Here is a 15,990-nt window from a genome sequence, read left to right as displayed (position 1 = left end):
TGTTAAAAATAATCTCATTTACTACCCTTAAGATTTTTAAGAAGTTTCTTAGTTTTTTGGTGTCCATGAAGCTGGGGAGATCCCAGCCAGGTGCAGGACTTCAAATCTCACTGTTCTCCCAGCCATTTGACCCTCCGGTGAAGTCTCTTGATGAAACAGTTTGATCCCAGCCCCCCAAAAAAAGTTTGTGAAGAGTAATATGCCTTTTAGGAAAAGAATAATAAAAAGGATACACTATGTTGTGTCTATCAAAGACTGTTAGTAGTAAGTGCTCCTACTTAGAAAAATAGTTCACATGTAAATAGTATACATATTATAAACATATAGGTGTATCTGTTCTATATGTGTTTTAGGCTTCTTGTTAAAATTTAAAAATATCTTAAAACTTAACTGATTTAATTCCTTACTCTGAGCAAACACTATAAGCTTTCTGTTGGCTCCACCAGAGGTCATCCACGTGCCCAAAAGGGTTTGCTGTGTGACAGTGTTTCTCAAAGTGAGATCCCCAGACCAGCAGCATCAGCATTACCTTCTTAAAAACTCTCAGACCTGCTCTATCTGAAACTCTAAGGTTGGGACTCAACAATCTGTGTTTTAATGCTCCCTCCATATACTTTTATTCATGGTAAAGTCTGAGAACCACTGTTCTATGGGAAGGAAAACCTGCTGTGAATGGTGCCTGCCTTATAGAAAGGATAAGACATATATGCAATTGAACGTAATAACAGGTCAACAATAATAAAAAGATGACTTTTGCCATAAAATAGTCACAGGTAAAGTGTAATTGGGATTTCAGGGGAGAGGAGGCTGCTTTACCATGGCGATGATATGCCAATCACGCATTCATTCACTGAAGTATTCTAGGTTCCGGGACTAAGAAAGACAAAATCTTTGACCTAATTTAGGAAGTCTTAGACGTAAGCTCATATATAAGTCATTCTACTTGCTAATTATCTCACAGTTAGAAAAACTTCTGAAATCACATAATCCAATGGTCTCCAAATTTGAGTACATCAGAATCATTTGGCTGGCTTGTTAAAACACATATTGCTGAACCCCCACCCAGACTTTCTCATGTGGTCAGGATAGAAGGCCTGGGAAGTAGCATTTCTCGCAAATTCCCAGGGGATTCTGATGCTGTTTGTCCAGGTTCTCAACTTGAGAATCACCGATATAATCGATCACTTCAAGTTAAAGATGGTAATACTAATGCCCAGAAATACGATTTGACCAATGAAGTTAGCTAATGGCTGAAATGGAAATAAAACCAGCTTGTCAAGTCTCAATAATTCAATATAATCTCCACTGCAGACTGTCTCCGGGACACCCTGAAAGAGGACGCCTGCATGAGCTTACAGTAATTCTAAGAAAAACTACAGGAGTGAGGAATTGATAAATTGGTGATCACGTATTTTAATTTCTTATCCCAAATCAGGCATATTCTTTACACTTACGATCCCAGTTTTGAACCACCAAGCATTCTATTTTGTGTATAAAGATCTGATCTGTATATAAAAGCAACATTTCAGTCACAGTATCATTTTGAAAAGGCAATCCTAAAACTTACTAATACCATCTTCCTGATAATAGGATCTCAGAGCAAAAGATCTTCTATTACAAAAGCACTTTTCTCTGTTAATACCTCTTTGATAGATGACCAATTGTGGCGCTAACAAAACTTACCAAGTTGGCTGAGAGTAAAGAGTTAAAATATGTACTGGGAGACAACTAATGGAGATCACAGGCTGTGAGTTCTCGGGCTGCTGGTAATTCATTTCTATTTCAGAAGTGTGAGTGCTTTATCCATAAATCCATGATTAAGGTCTCTAATTCTGTAAATTAGAGAAAATATATTAATCTTCTTTTGAATGGTGATCAGGATAGATTCCCCCCAAATTTAATTAATCTACTTTGCATTCTTGAATGATTACATGAAAAACTCAGACCCCTCAGCACAAATCATGTAATTGCATTTTAAGTGATAATGTGGAAAAATTGAGCATGGATGAAGATAGTATATTTTGAATTGTAATATAACTTCCTCTGAAAATTTCAAAATTGATTTTTAATTGCCTGCATTTTAAATGGAGTCTGGGAGGAAAACTATTTTGATTACCTGAAGGTTAGCACTGAGGAAGGACTAGAAATGAAGAAGAGGAATAGCAGCCAGATGGTATTTTAGACTCAAGAGATGACTCCTTTGTGGATATTAGAGGGATGATTTGCTTAATCCCATTGTGATTAATGGCCTATCAACAGATGAGGGCATGTTTTAGACACTTGTTTCACATAGGCATATACGTGCACACACACTAATTTCCTACCACGGAATCGATGTTACCACATAAAGGACGAGGAAATATCTCTGTCTCCACGTCTCTTCTTCCCTGTAGTTAATGTCTCCTTTCTCCCATTTTGTCAAATAGGGTATAAAAAATGTTCAGACTCCAACGCAGTTAAATCGTAGGCACTTTCACTTGTCACAGTCATCATCCAGTCTCCCAAATTAAAGAACAGCTGTTCAGATTCTCTTGGGTAGGACATGATGAGCCTTATTTCCTACTTCCTGGGGAGCTCAGTCTGAACTATTTCTGATTCTCTAGAACTTCAAGTAATCATCCACTCTTTAAAAGAAGACAAAAACTCAGTATTACTTTTCTTGAGTAATTTGGATGACCATTTATTGCTTTCATGCTGAGGACAACAACTGGTTTATTTTGTCCCTAAATATAGCATTCTTAGAATTACATGAAAAAGTTTCTTCGGTGTACCTATATTGTGTTGTTAGAAATAGCACAAAGTTTTTTCTCCCTCTGTGAAAGAAAGCCAAATCTTTGTGTGATCTCTTTCTTAAAATAGAGTTTCCATGCCTTCAATAAGCCTACTCAGTAGAAAGCTGGCTGTTTTCTAATGCAATTGACTCAGTTTCCTGAAATTGATTTCTTGGGCTCCCAAACAAAACAAAGAAAGCAAACAAAGCAAAACAAACTGACCGTAGATTTGAGAGGGAAGAGGTAGTTTAACAATGTAACAGGTCTCTAATAGGTTTTTTTTTTTTCCTTCTACCTATTTCTCCTAAGGGTGGAGGTTTAGAGGAAATTACAGTTTTGAAGTGCCTTTTAGCCCTGATTTCTTAGCATTTAATTATATAGAGTAACTTCATCACTACATCAACTTAATTTCATTATTGATAAGCCTAAGGATCAGATGTTTCTAATATCTGTGGACCAAACTGTTTTACCATTGAGGCTCAAACTTTAATATGCACGGAAATCACTCTTACCACCATCGGATCTTACGAACAAGCAGATTCTAATTGAGTAGGTCTGAGATTCTGTGATTCCGACAAGTTCTGTGATGATGCTTACACTCCTGGCCACGAAACTCACTGAGCATCTGGACTGTGCACGGTGCAGCGTACAAGGGAGTTTTATAGCTACGTATCTTGTTTGCTTTCCTATCTTTTTTGATTCACATACGGACAACTTCTCAAGATAAAATAATGTCTCTGGAGTTCAAGGGTTTCATTGTAGTAAAAAAGATTATGAGAAAAAGCAAAAAAGAGAACTTTTTTCACAGTAAAGAATTTGGACTTAAAGGTATAATTTTTTTCAATAGGGGAACAAGATTCTAAATTGAAAACCTGGCATCTCTTTTAAATTAAGAAGTTTGAAAATGTGTCTAATTCCTAATGATTCATTTTGACTATCCTGAATTCTTCAGTTCTCATTTAGAAATGAATGTCAGTACTTAGAAATTTAGTGTCATTCAAAATCAGGTTCCATTTTATGAATATTAGCGAGTGATTTTCAGACTAAAATTAGTTTTAGAATGTTATGTTTTAAGTGTCTGGATATCAACTAAATATGCCAGGATTCAATGCCAGTTGAATTGTTACAATATTCTCTTTTTTTTTCTCTTAATAAAATATACATTTGAAGACCCAGTAGGAGTTCAAGGAAACTTGGCACACCAGTGAAGGAATGGCATAATCTGCATCCAATTTATATAAAATCGTTGGCCAAAAACCTTACAAATGAGATTAACTCATTTAGATTATACTGTTCATATACTGTGGTGATTTACATAAAGATAATAAGCATCAATGAAATTTTACAGTTCTTTTATTTTTAAAAGATTTTATTATTTATTTATTTATTATTTATTATTTATTTATTTATTTTAGAGAGAGAGAGAGAGAATAAACGAGTGGAGGAGCAGAGGGAGAGAGACAAGCAGACTGCACTGAGCCTGATGTGGGGTTCCATCTCATGACCCTGAGATCAGGACCCGAGCAAAAATCAAGAGTCATACGCTTAACTGACTGAGCCACCCAGGCGCCCCAGAAATTTTACAGTTCTTTTAAAATTGCAGATAGAGGGGCGCCTGGGTGGCACAGCGGTTAAGCGTCTGCCTTCGGCTCAGGGCGTGATCCCGGCGTTGTGGGATCGCCCCACATCAGGCTCCTCTGCTATGAGCCTGCTTCTTCCTCTCCCACTCCCCCTGCTTGTGTTCCCTCTCTCGCTGGCTGTCTCTATCTCTGTCAAATAAATAAATAANAAATAAAATCTTTAAAAAAAAATAAAATAAAATAAAATTGCAGATAGAATTTCGATGATTACTAACGTAACACAATTTAAGCCAATAGGGTTATAGTGATTTGCATTAATAATTTAGACAAACTTTAGAATCTAAGTTTGTAATGCTTTGTAATTAAGGAAGTTATATTTAAAAATAACCATTTTCCATAATAGTTTAATCTTGCTTGGTAATACATAAGTAATACACTGCTCTTTATATTCCCATGGAAAGATGTTTACTTTTTGATAGAATACTAAAAAAAATCTCATTAGTGTATAACATAGGTTTTGCATTCAATTTGAAGATACATTTTAAAAGCTTTTGATTGTTTCATTATTTAGAGTCTAATTACTTGAATGTTTATGATTGAATTCAATCTCTTAATATAGGTATATATATATATATTTTAAATGAGTTTGTAAATCTATGTTCATTTCTCCTGATATGCATAATTCTCAGCTTTTTATTGAATGAAAAGTTATTTTACATGTCATTTAAAATTGGGCAGCCCCTTTGCTGCCTTTCCTAACATCTAAGTCATCTTCTGTTGGATTTCTGGCTGACTTGCAGACATATTCATTTATCAACTGCAATGATCAGCTGCAATGGTTTATTTAGCACCCACTATGTGCCACAGACTTTACATATATAATCACCTGTAAACCTCAGAATAATCCTACTTGTGGATAACATTCTTTTTTTTCAAACCCAGAGAAGTTAAGTAATTTATGAGGCTGTCCGGATAAAAAGACCCTGAGCTGTTTTTTTCTAAGTATCTGTTCTCTGTCTTCAAAGATTATGTTCTTAATCTCATGTGCCTCCTATAACTGCTGTCCCTGAAGTGCCAACTAATTTTAAATATCCACCTACAGAGAATACAAATGTGATTCATGTTGTTACTATTGCAAAAAAAAAAAAAAAGGTCAGATTACATTCTAATATCAGATTGTTGGTATGTTGTGATTATTTTACTTTTGATTTTCCTATTGTGTTGTTTTATTATGTTAATTAAGGATATTTCTTTTTTTCCCATTACATGATCATTATAATAGTAATTTTAAAAATTCTAATCCCCTCCCCCCAAAATTCTAATCCAATGTTGGTGGTTCATTTGAGGGAACATGAGTACTGCCTAGTCTCTATCCTGGATATAGTTGCTAACATTTCTTCATGATTTTATTGTCTAGTTTTCTGTTATAAGAGTAATGAATGTCCAGTGTAAAAATAATTTCAACCTTAATTTATAAGTAAATAGATTCATTGGAAATCTAATTTCTCCAATGAAACTATTATGTTACAACTAACCTTTTCATAATTGTTTCTAAAGCTTTGTCTTCAATACTTTTGAAGGATCAGTGCTTTGTTTGTTGGAGAGAATGTGGAGAAAGGGGATCCCTCCTACATTGTTGGTGGGAATGCAAGTTGGTACAGCCACTCTGGAAAACAGTGTGGAGGTCCCTTAAAAAGTTAAAAATTGAACTACCCTATGACCCAGCCATTGCACTACTGGGTGTTTACCCCAAAGATACAGACGTAGTAAAGAGAAGGGCCATATGCACCCCAATGTTCATAGCTGCATTGTCCACAATAGCCAAATCATGGAAGGAGCCGAGATGCCCTTCAACAGATGACTGGATTAAGAAGCTGTGGTCCATATATACAATGGAATATTACTCAGCTATCAGAAAGAACGAATTCTCAACATTTGCTGCAACATGGACGGCACTGGAGGAGATAATGCTAAGTGAAATAAGTCAAGCAGAGAAAGACAATTATCATATGATTTCTCTCATCTATGGAACATAAGAACTAGGATGATCGGTAGGGGAAGAAAGGGATAAAGAAAAGGGGGGTAATCAGAAGGGGGAATGAAGCATGAGAGACTATGGACTCTGAGAAACAAACTGAGGGCTTCAGAGGGGAGGGGGGTGGGGGAATGGGATAGTCTGGTGATGGGTAGTAAGGAGGGCACGTATTGCATGGTGCACTGGGTGTTATACGCAACTAATGAAGCATCGAACTTTACATCGGAATCCGGGGATGTGCTGTATGGTGATTAACATAATATAATAAAAAAATCATTAAAATAAAAAAAAAAATAAAACCAAGTGTGAGCACAGAGTGGCAAGGGGAAATGATACAGATTATATCTCATGAAGCTGCTTATATTTTCTTGTTGATTCCTCCATCCTGGTCATCTCCATTTGAAATCTAACTCTAACTTGTCACACAATACCCCAGTGAACAAAGCCTTTTGTAAAACCCTGCCACCATGTTTGGGTAATAGTTGAAAAATGGTGAATCAATTAATTTACTTATAAATTAATTTACAAATAAATTAGTTTTAAATAAATTTGTAAGTAAATTAGTTTTTACTCTAACATAGATTTTGAAGCAAAAAAATCACTTGTCCAGGAAGGCATCTTTCTAATTTTTTTTTCCAAGAAACTTTTCCACACAATCCTTCAACTCTTATTCAAGTAATTGTGGCTGAAAGTGCAGCTAGAGTATTTTCCCAGAAGTTATGTCTGCTTTGCAGAAATAAAAACAATCACCTATCCTCAGGTGACTGTGAAGGAGAAAAAGGGGAATGCAACCTAGAAAACATTGTTCAGCAGATTACATTTGTTTACTCACTATCAAACACATTAATCTGATATCCTTTTATTCTTTATTCCGCCCCCCCATTAGTTTGTTAGACAACTGGTGTCATCAACCTCATTGAAGGAAAATAATATTTGTCCTAGGTTCACTTAGGCAAGGTGCGCAAATTCTGGGTCTTTAAAGTTGCTTCACTATGAAGCTTAGGGATTTCTTTTGCATTTATTAGCAGGGCTTTTTACTTTTTAGAACTTTTTGACTTTTTGATCAGTGGAGTGACTGTTAGTTTGCAACACTTATTTCAGTGCAACAGAAGTGTCTAACTGTAAATGCTTCAAGCACAAACTTTTTCTAAAATGAAATTTTGGGTGCCTAACCATCATTAACAAAAGTGCTTCCTTGGCCAGAGTCAAAAGATAAAAGTCCGTTTTTTTATTAAATACCTTGGGTAGATGTTTGTAAATGTTATTGGGACTCTTAATTTTATTAAAGGAAGCTTTTCATTTATTCTTCTGTTGAATCAAACTGTAATGTGTGTATTTTAATTAGCTCATAGCGCATAGCATGAGGGGTGGCTCAGTCGTTAAGTGTCTGCCTTTGGCTCAGGGCCTGATCCCCTGGGATCGAGCCCAGCATCAGGGCTCCCTGCTCTGCTGGGAGCCTGCTTCTTCCTCTCCCACTCCCCCTGCTTGTGTTCCCTCTCTCACTGGCTGTCTCTCTCTCTGTCAAATAAATAAATAAAATCTTAAAAAAAAAAAGAGTAACAGGAAGTAGCTTAGAAATATTAATTTTAAGAACTCAATCCACTCGAGAATTTCAGATTTTTAAATAATTGCTGTCAAAGTCAGATAATTTTGAAAGATTGCTGTGCAAATACTAGACATAACCTGAAACAAGACAATGAGAAGAATGTTGCAATCCCAAATACTGGGAAGCACAACTGAATGTATTTTCTTGGTATGCATGGAAACATTGTTTTTAAGAGCTTTCAAATACAAGTCTGAAATGCAGGTGTATTTAACACAAATGGTGGAGTCTAGTGTTTGGAATTGAATATTCACAGGAAAATCTTATTTTACAAAATCCAAAATATGATTTGCCACTGGAATGTTATAATACATCAATGTATCCTACATAATTATTTACCATTAATAATTGCATTATAAAAGTTTGAGGAATGGTTACTTTGTTTTCCTTACAAAGCAGGCAGTATTCAAGGCTCACAATTCTTATTCTCATTCACTTGCATTCTGACGGACTCTTGAGAGGAACAAACACGAATGGCATTAGAAGGAGCGTTCCAGGAACGAGGCTTGGGAGTGTGTCCACAGCAGGAGCCTCATCACGCTGCAGTTTCTGCAGAAAAAGGGCAGAGAACTATGGCCACAGGAAAGTTGCTTTTTCATTCAAAATGTCCTACTGTGCAGAAACAATGGGAAGTGGGAAAAATCTTGTACGGTGAAAATAAATGCTTACCTTTCCTTTTAATTTAATTACCAAAAATAGGCTCAAACCATCCCTTATTGGGCTCAGAGAAATAAAGAATTGACCTTGAATAAAAGAAAACCTCAAATTTTTATGTACTGTAAGCGAAAATCAACAAAATTTCAGAAGGATGAAGATGCTTTTTGGATGTGCTTTAAGCGTGCTGCTAAAGATAACAAGAAATATTATCCTTAGTTCTGAATTCCTTCCTTTCCAATATATTTTAGAATTTGAAAATTTGGGGAGAACTGTATTACAGAAATAGAAGAAATGATCTGGAGCAAAAGACAAAGAAATGGAGGCTCTTTATTGTGAGGATACCTGTCCTTGAACTCGCAAGTACGGCATCTGAATTAGAGTTCTGGAAAAAGGAATGTGTGGGAAGGGATTATGATAATATAGTGACATGACCTGTTGCTCTCTTTTGTGAGAAATTAAATGTAATTCCCTAATTTAGGGAATTTGGAGCATTACCTTGAATTTACCGCTGGAGTCTTTATTAGCTTCTCCTTCTCCTATTGTTTCTCAAATACTCAGATTCAGCGAGTGCCGAAGGGTACAGCACCTCACTTGGACTCCATAGGGAGTGCCCAGCAGATAGCTGTCAAATTGGGAAAACACAAGCCAATCCTAACAACTCGTAGTAGGGTTTTCAGAAAAGAAGCACGCATTATTTAATTACAGAAGATGATTTATTCATAAGCATTAGGAATATGAAATAAATTCAATTTATGAAGATTGGTTTCTTACTCTGTGCTGTTATGTGCAATAAGATATAAGGTTAAGTGGCTTATCCTCAGTGACTTGACCTTTCTCTTTATTTTCATTATCTTAACGATTTGATTTCATTAAAGAAACATTAAACAAGGCATTTTATGGTGAATAACTCAGGCCTGGCACTTCAGAATTCATCTCTGTGGCTATTAGTTGCATATATATTAAACTGTACATCAATACTCCTACAACACTTAAAATTTTCATTCAAAAATCCTTAAAGGTTTCTTCATTTCAAAGTCATCTGTGCTTGACAAATAATGGAATTTTATCCATACATTTTATTTTTGTAGTGACAGAGGGTAAAGGGTGTAGAAAATCTGATTTATTATCTCTATCTTGTATTAATCACTAAAAGCAAGAAAACACATAACAGATGATCTTTGTCCTTTAATGCTATGAAACAAAAGATCTATTGGGAGAGCAGGTGGTACAACAGCCTGTTTTTGTTTTAAAATGATTTCTACCTAATAACTTATTTGAGCATATCTCCTAAGCAAATTTATATAACCCTAGATAAACCCTAAAGTTTATAATACCTAATTTGATTCCTTTTTTCCTCCAAATATTTCCTTTTTAAAAATTTTAAAATTTTAAGAGAATAAATCTGGTTGGAATCTAGGGCTGAAATATATAACCCTTAACATTTCATTAATGACCCGAGTTGTATTATTTCCCAGATCTGCATTGATATAGACATAGTTTCAGGGACGAATCCATCTGCAAACTGGCAGATGGTAGTAGCAAGAAGAGAAAGTTGATTTAGGATTTAATAAAGTAATGATGTTAATTTAAAAAAAACTAAGATATTTATGAAACTAATTTTAAAAATTGAATTAGTGTCTGTAGTGCCATCAAGTTTATGTATTGCATTTTCAAATTTTATTAATTTTTAAGTCACTGCTTCTTAAATTAGCCTTGAAAAAATAATTTAACTTCATAATTTTTGTTTGTGTATTTGTTTGGCTTGGCTATATCTTCACTGACAGCTGCAAATGACCTCTCTTTTTAAAATATAAAATTTTATCTATATGGGAAAAAGAAATAAGGATAGAGGATTCATCTATACTATTTTTCACCATAACATTTAAGCTGTGACGTGGTGTTCTGTTCCATTTAATTTGAAAAGGACCTTTTACCACATGGTTTAAGTATTAATAATTGTTTTTCCAAAATTTTTAATTCATTGGACTATGACTTATGATGATAATAGAGTTCATATATTTGACTATCCATAATTTATGTCAGCTCTGCAGAAAAGGAGCTAGAGATTAGGGATGTGGTATTGTCCTGAATTGAACTGTATCCCCTAAAATTCATATATTCAAGTCCTAACTCCCAGTACCTCAGAATGTGACTGTATTTGGAGATATATATTTGGAGTCTCTAGAAAGGTAATTAAGTTAAAATGAGGTCATTAGAATGGGCCTTAACATAACTTGACAGTTGTCCTTAAGAAAAGAAGAAATTAGGGGCACCTGGGTGGCACAACGGTTAAGCGTCTGCCTTCGGCTCAGGGCATGATCCCGGAGTTGCAAGAAATTAGGGGCACCTGGGTGGCACAACGGTTAAGCGTCTGCCTTCGGCTCAGGGCGTGATCCCGGAGTTGCAGGATCGAGCCCCACATCAGACTCCTCCTCCGGGGGCCGGCTTCTTCCTCTCCCACTCCCCCTGCTTGTGTTCCCTCTCTCGCTGGCTGTCTCTATCTCTGTTGAATAAATAAATAAAACCTTAAAAAAAAGAAAAGAAAAGAAGAAATTAGGACACAGAAATGCGCAGGGAGAAGAGCGTGTGAAGACAGAGAGATGACCACCTACATGCCAAAGAGAGAGATCTCAGAAGAAACCAACGCTGCTGACACCTTGCTCTGGGACTTCCAGCCTCCAGAACTGTAAGAAAAGACATTTCTGTTGCGGAAGCCGTCCAATCCAAGGTACTTTTTTGTGGCAGCCCGAGGAAACTAATATAGAATTTTAAGACCATCTTTAAGACCCCCTAAAATTATGAATCACCATTAGAACTGGAATTACACAATTTAAACAGCATAATTATTTCCTTTGGGCATTGCTTTTGCCTACATAAGGATCCAATGGGAGAGTAAAAGAATTTGAAACGCAGATTTACATCAGAAGAACTGAGGATGAACACAATTTACTGAAAATGTATAGCGCAACCCAGCCAAAACACATCTATAAATTGAAAGCTGAGAGTGATATAATAATAATAATATAATCACTAATGCATCTAGTCTTTGCCTTGTGCCAGGTACTATTGTGAACAGTTCACATTTATCAAGTCTTCTGGGCATCACAAGTCTATGAGACCTAGGCGTTATAATTATCCTCATTTTCCAGATGAAGGAACTGAAGCCAAAAGAGTTTAAATGACTTGCCGAGGCCATACAGGAGTAAAGGGCAAACAGAATTTGAACCCAAGTAGTCTAGTTCTAGGGTCTATGCCCCTTTCCATGTCTTAGGTATCTGTTGGCTTCTCTTATAATGGTCCTTGGGAGCTGCAGTTAAGAGCCATGACCAAGACAAAGGGACTGCAAAGGAGGACACCTGCACTCTAGCTGTGTGCGCACTTCTGTCAGAGAAGACTCAGCCAGCCTGTGTCCCCAAGGAATAGTGTGAGCAAGGGGTGTGGCCAGTAACCATGCCCTGTGCTATGGGGCACTTGGGAAAGATTTCACTTACGGATAATATAGTCACATTTACTTCTCAGTGTGGAGGGTGGACTCGAGTGGGTCACACCAGAGGTAGGAAGATGCATTACAAATAGCTAAATGTGGCCCGAACTAGTGATTGAGACACCAAAATTAGAAGCAATGATGCTGGACGTTGCGGAAATGACTTTCAAGCTGGCCAGAGAAAAGCATCGATTTAATTCCTCCCAGTTCCACCATGAAATGTACAAGACCAAGAGTGAACCCTGTGAATGATGGACTTTGGATGATAATGATGGGTCAACACACATTCATAGATTGTTACTAATGTGCCATTTTGGGACCAGATGTTCATAGCAGGGGAGACTGCATATGTAGGGGCAGGGGATCTATGGGAACTCTGTACCTTCCGCTTAATTTTGCTGTAAACCTGAAACTGCCCTAAAAATAAATAAATAAATAAATAAATAAATAAATAAATAAATACATAGTTTTCTTTTCTTTTTTTTTTTTTAGATTTTATTTATGTATTAGAGAGAGAGAGATAGCCAGCGAGAGAGGGAACACAAGCAGGGGGAGTGGGAGAGGAAGAAGCAGGCTCCCAGCAGAGGACCCTGATGTGGGGCTCGATCCCAGAACGCCAGGATCATGCCCTGAGCCGAAGGCAGACGTTTAACCGCTGTGCCACCCAGGCGCCCCTACATATATATAGTTTTCTTATTGATTCAATAAGTTTTCTTATTGATTCTTATTGAGTCAATAGCTCCACAGATATTTATTGATGACCTACTATGTGCTAGGTACTGTTTTAAAGCTAGGGAATAAAACTCATCAAATCCCCACCTTCATGGAGATTATAAGGAAGACAGACAACAGCTGATGCATATATGCATATATGGCGTCGATAGCCATAAGCAGCATGAAGAAAAATTAAGCATCTTAAAGGGTTGGAAAGTGATATCTTTTAGATATCTTTTAAATAGGTTTTCAGGGAAGGCCTCTCTGAGGAGGTGAACTTTGACAGACACTGGGCAGAAAAGTATGAGAGGCTGAGCCACGCAGAGGTCTGAGGACAGAGAAATTTAGGCAGGAGAGCAAACGCCCTGAGGCTAGGACAGGCTTGGTGCCTGGGAGGAACAGCAGGAAGGCTGGTGAGCCTGCAGCACTGTGAGCCTTGGAGAGCATGGGAGAGGAAGTCCAGATCACAAAGAGCCTGGTCAGCAGTGGTGAAGATACTGATTTTATTTCGATTGTGATGGAAAGCCACTGGAGGGTTATGGGCTAGAAAAAAATAAATGATCTGACCTAATTTATACAGTGGGGGGACAAGAGTAAAAGCAGCCTGGCTATTGGATCCTGATGGCTTGGAATAAATTGAAGGTGATGGGAAGTGAGCTGAGCCCAAGATGTACTTTTAAGGTACAGCCAAAGGGATTTGCTGATGAACTGGACAAGGGTTGAGACTGAGAATCAAGGATGATACTGAGGATTGGATCAAACAGGTGAATGGTGACATAGGGAACACTCAGGGACTATCAAACCTGGGTGCAAAAATTAAGAGTTTGGCTCTGCTTAGGGTCAAGATGCTTATTAGAAATTCAAATGGATATGTTGAGAAGTCAGTTGGCTATGTGGAGTTCCTGAAAGAGGGTGGGCCTGGACATAGAGAGTTGAGAGTCATATTTGCATGATCGCCCAGGCAGGGTGTGCCTGTGAACAGCTGAAGCCTGAACTCTGCGTTTCTCCAACATTTAGGGAAGAACAGATCTGACAAAAAGGCTCAGATGGAGGCTGTAGGAGGTAAGAGGAAACCCGTGTATATGTATGCAAATCACACAGCAGGTCGCCTACTAAAAAAGCCCCAAAACCAAAAAACAGCAACAACAACAAAATCCAGTTCAAGTTGCAAATATAATAGGAAAACCATTAAAATTATTAAAACAGGAGACTAGAATATGCCAGGTTTTGGTGTATCCAGGAATTAAAATTTATACCTGAAAATATGCTCCCAAGCCTTCCTTTTCTCCCCTGTTCTATTCTAGGGTATAATTAAGCTGCCATTTTTTTCTCAGCTACCAGAGAAACTTTCAAAACCTAAACTGTTTGGAGGTTTAACCATAGATGAGAAATGCCAACACAAAGAAGAATTTATGAATATGTGAATATGCCAAGTTGTGAATAAGTGAATGTATAAAAATGAAATATGTCTTGACTTATTGGGAGGGGCTTACTGTTCATTTTTTTCCTATTCTAAACCTTTTATTAAGGATTGCACATCAGAATCACTTAGAGAGCTTCAGAAAAATACCAGTGACCACCCCAAACCAATTAAATCAGAATTTCTGAGGCATCAACATTTTTTCATTTTTAACAACACTCCCCAGAAGATTCTCATCTGCAACCAGGGTTGGGAATCACTTGTCTCCATCTATATATCATTTTATAGAGCTGTGATTATTATAAGTACAATGTTTTCTGATCCTTTTTACTTAATATTATATCATAAATATTTCTTTTTTGCATAACCTTTAAATTTAAGTCTTGCATAATATAATATTGATTTATTATCATATACTTATTCATTGTCCTACAGTTAAGACTTAGGTTGTTGCATTCAATATTTTGAGGCCATATATCACACTGCATTTAACAATTATTCACCTGCCATATTGTATTCTTAAGCAAAACACTAGAACATAATATGTAGGTCATTATGTTGATATTGCTCTCCAAACCTTTAAAATAATTCACAATCCCCTGGAGTATTTGGGGAATCAGGTTCATTACAATCTCATCTGATTGAGTATAAGACTTTTTTTCCCTTAAATTGGTAGAGTAATGGACGGTGTTAATGAGGGTCCTTTTCCTGCGAGCAGTAGAAACCAACCTGAAGCTCCTTAAAACAAAAAAGGGAACTATTTTCTTGTGTGACTAAAAAAGTTCAGAGGTTGATTTGAATTTGGGCAGTGATGAATCCAGGTCCTCAAATAATGGTACAGGATTCAATTTCTCCTTCTCCAGAGGTCCATTGTGTGCCTCTTGATTGGCTTTATTCCTGGGCGGGGACATATATACCTGCTACTGTAGATCTGTTCATAATTCCAGCCAACGATCGGGATTCATTCTGATCGGCTCAGTCTGAATAAATCATTGTGGCTACTGCTACTAGAATTTGAAATCCTCACATGCCTCTCTTGGATTCAGCTTTGAGGTTACCACACCAGAAGGACATCAATCCTGAGTTGCAGGGGAGAGGAGCTCTAGAGAGATGCCAGGCAATTAAAAAAAAAGAAATGTGTCTGTAACATAGATTTAATGTGATGTTTAATTTTTCTTTTAACATGCATTCATGTTAATGTTCGTACATGGTTTTAACACAATGTTTAGGATGTTGATAAAGCAATACATACATCATTATTTTTAAAAATTCATTTATGTAACTAGAGTACTATAGAATATTTATAAAAAAAAAAACAGAATGGGAAGTCATCAGACAAGAGAAAAACCATGAGGGACTCTTAACTCTAGAGAACAAACAGAGGGTTGCTGGAGGGGAGGTGGGGAGGGGGATGGGGTAACTGGGTGATGGTCATTAAGGAGGGCATGTGATGTGATGAGCACTGGGTGTTATATGCAACTGATGGATTATTGAACACTCCATTTAAAAGAAAAAAGAAGTAAGTTAGGAATAAAACCTTTGCTTTTTAAGAAATATTTATATATTCCTTTGCTTGACATCTGTAGTTCAGGGCTTGGCTCAAACGCTTACTTGTGGAATTCAAAATGGAGATATCTTGTTGTTTCATGTGATAGTAATTCAGAACATACTGTGCTTTCACTAGTCATGTCTCTGTTGAATTTTGGGAATTCCAGCTCCCAGGAAT

The sequence above is a fragment of the Ailuropoda melanoleuca genome, chromosome 1 (assembly GCF_002007445.2).
Source record: "Ailuropoda melanoleuca isolate Jingjing chromosome 1, ASM200744v2, whole genome shotgun sequence".
In the NCBI taxonomy this organism is placed as follows: domain Eukaryota; kingdom Metazoa; phylum Chordata; class Mammalia; order Carnivora; family Ursidae; genus Ailuropoda; species Ailuropoda melanoleuca.
Note: the sequence above shows the minus strand (reverse complement) of the source record.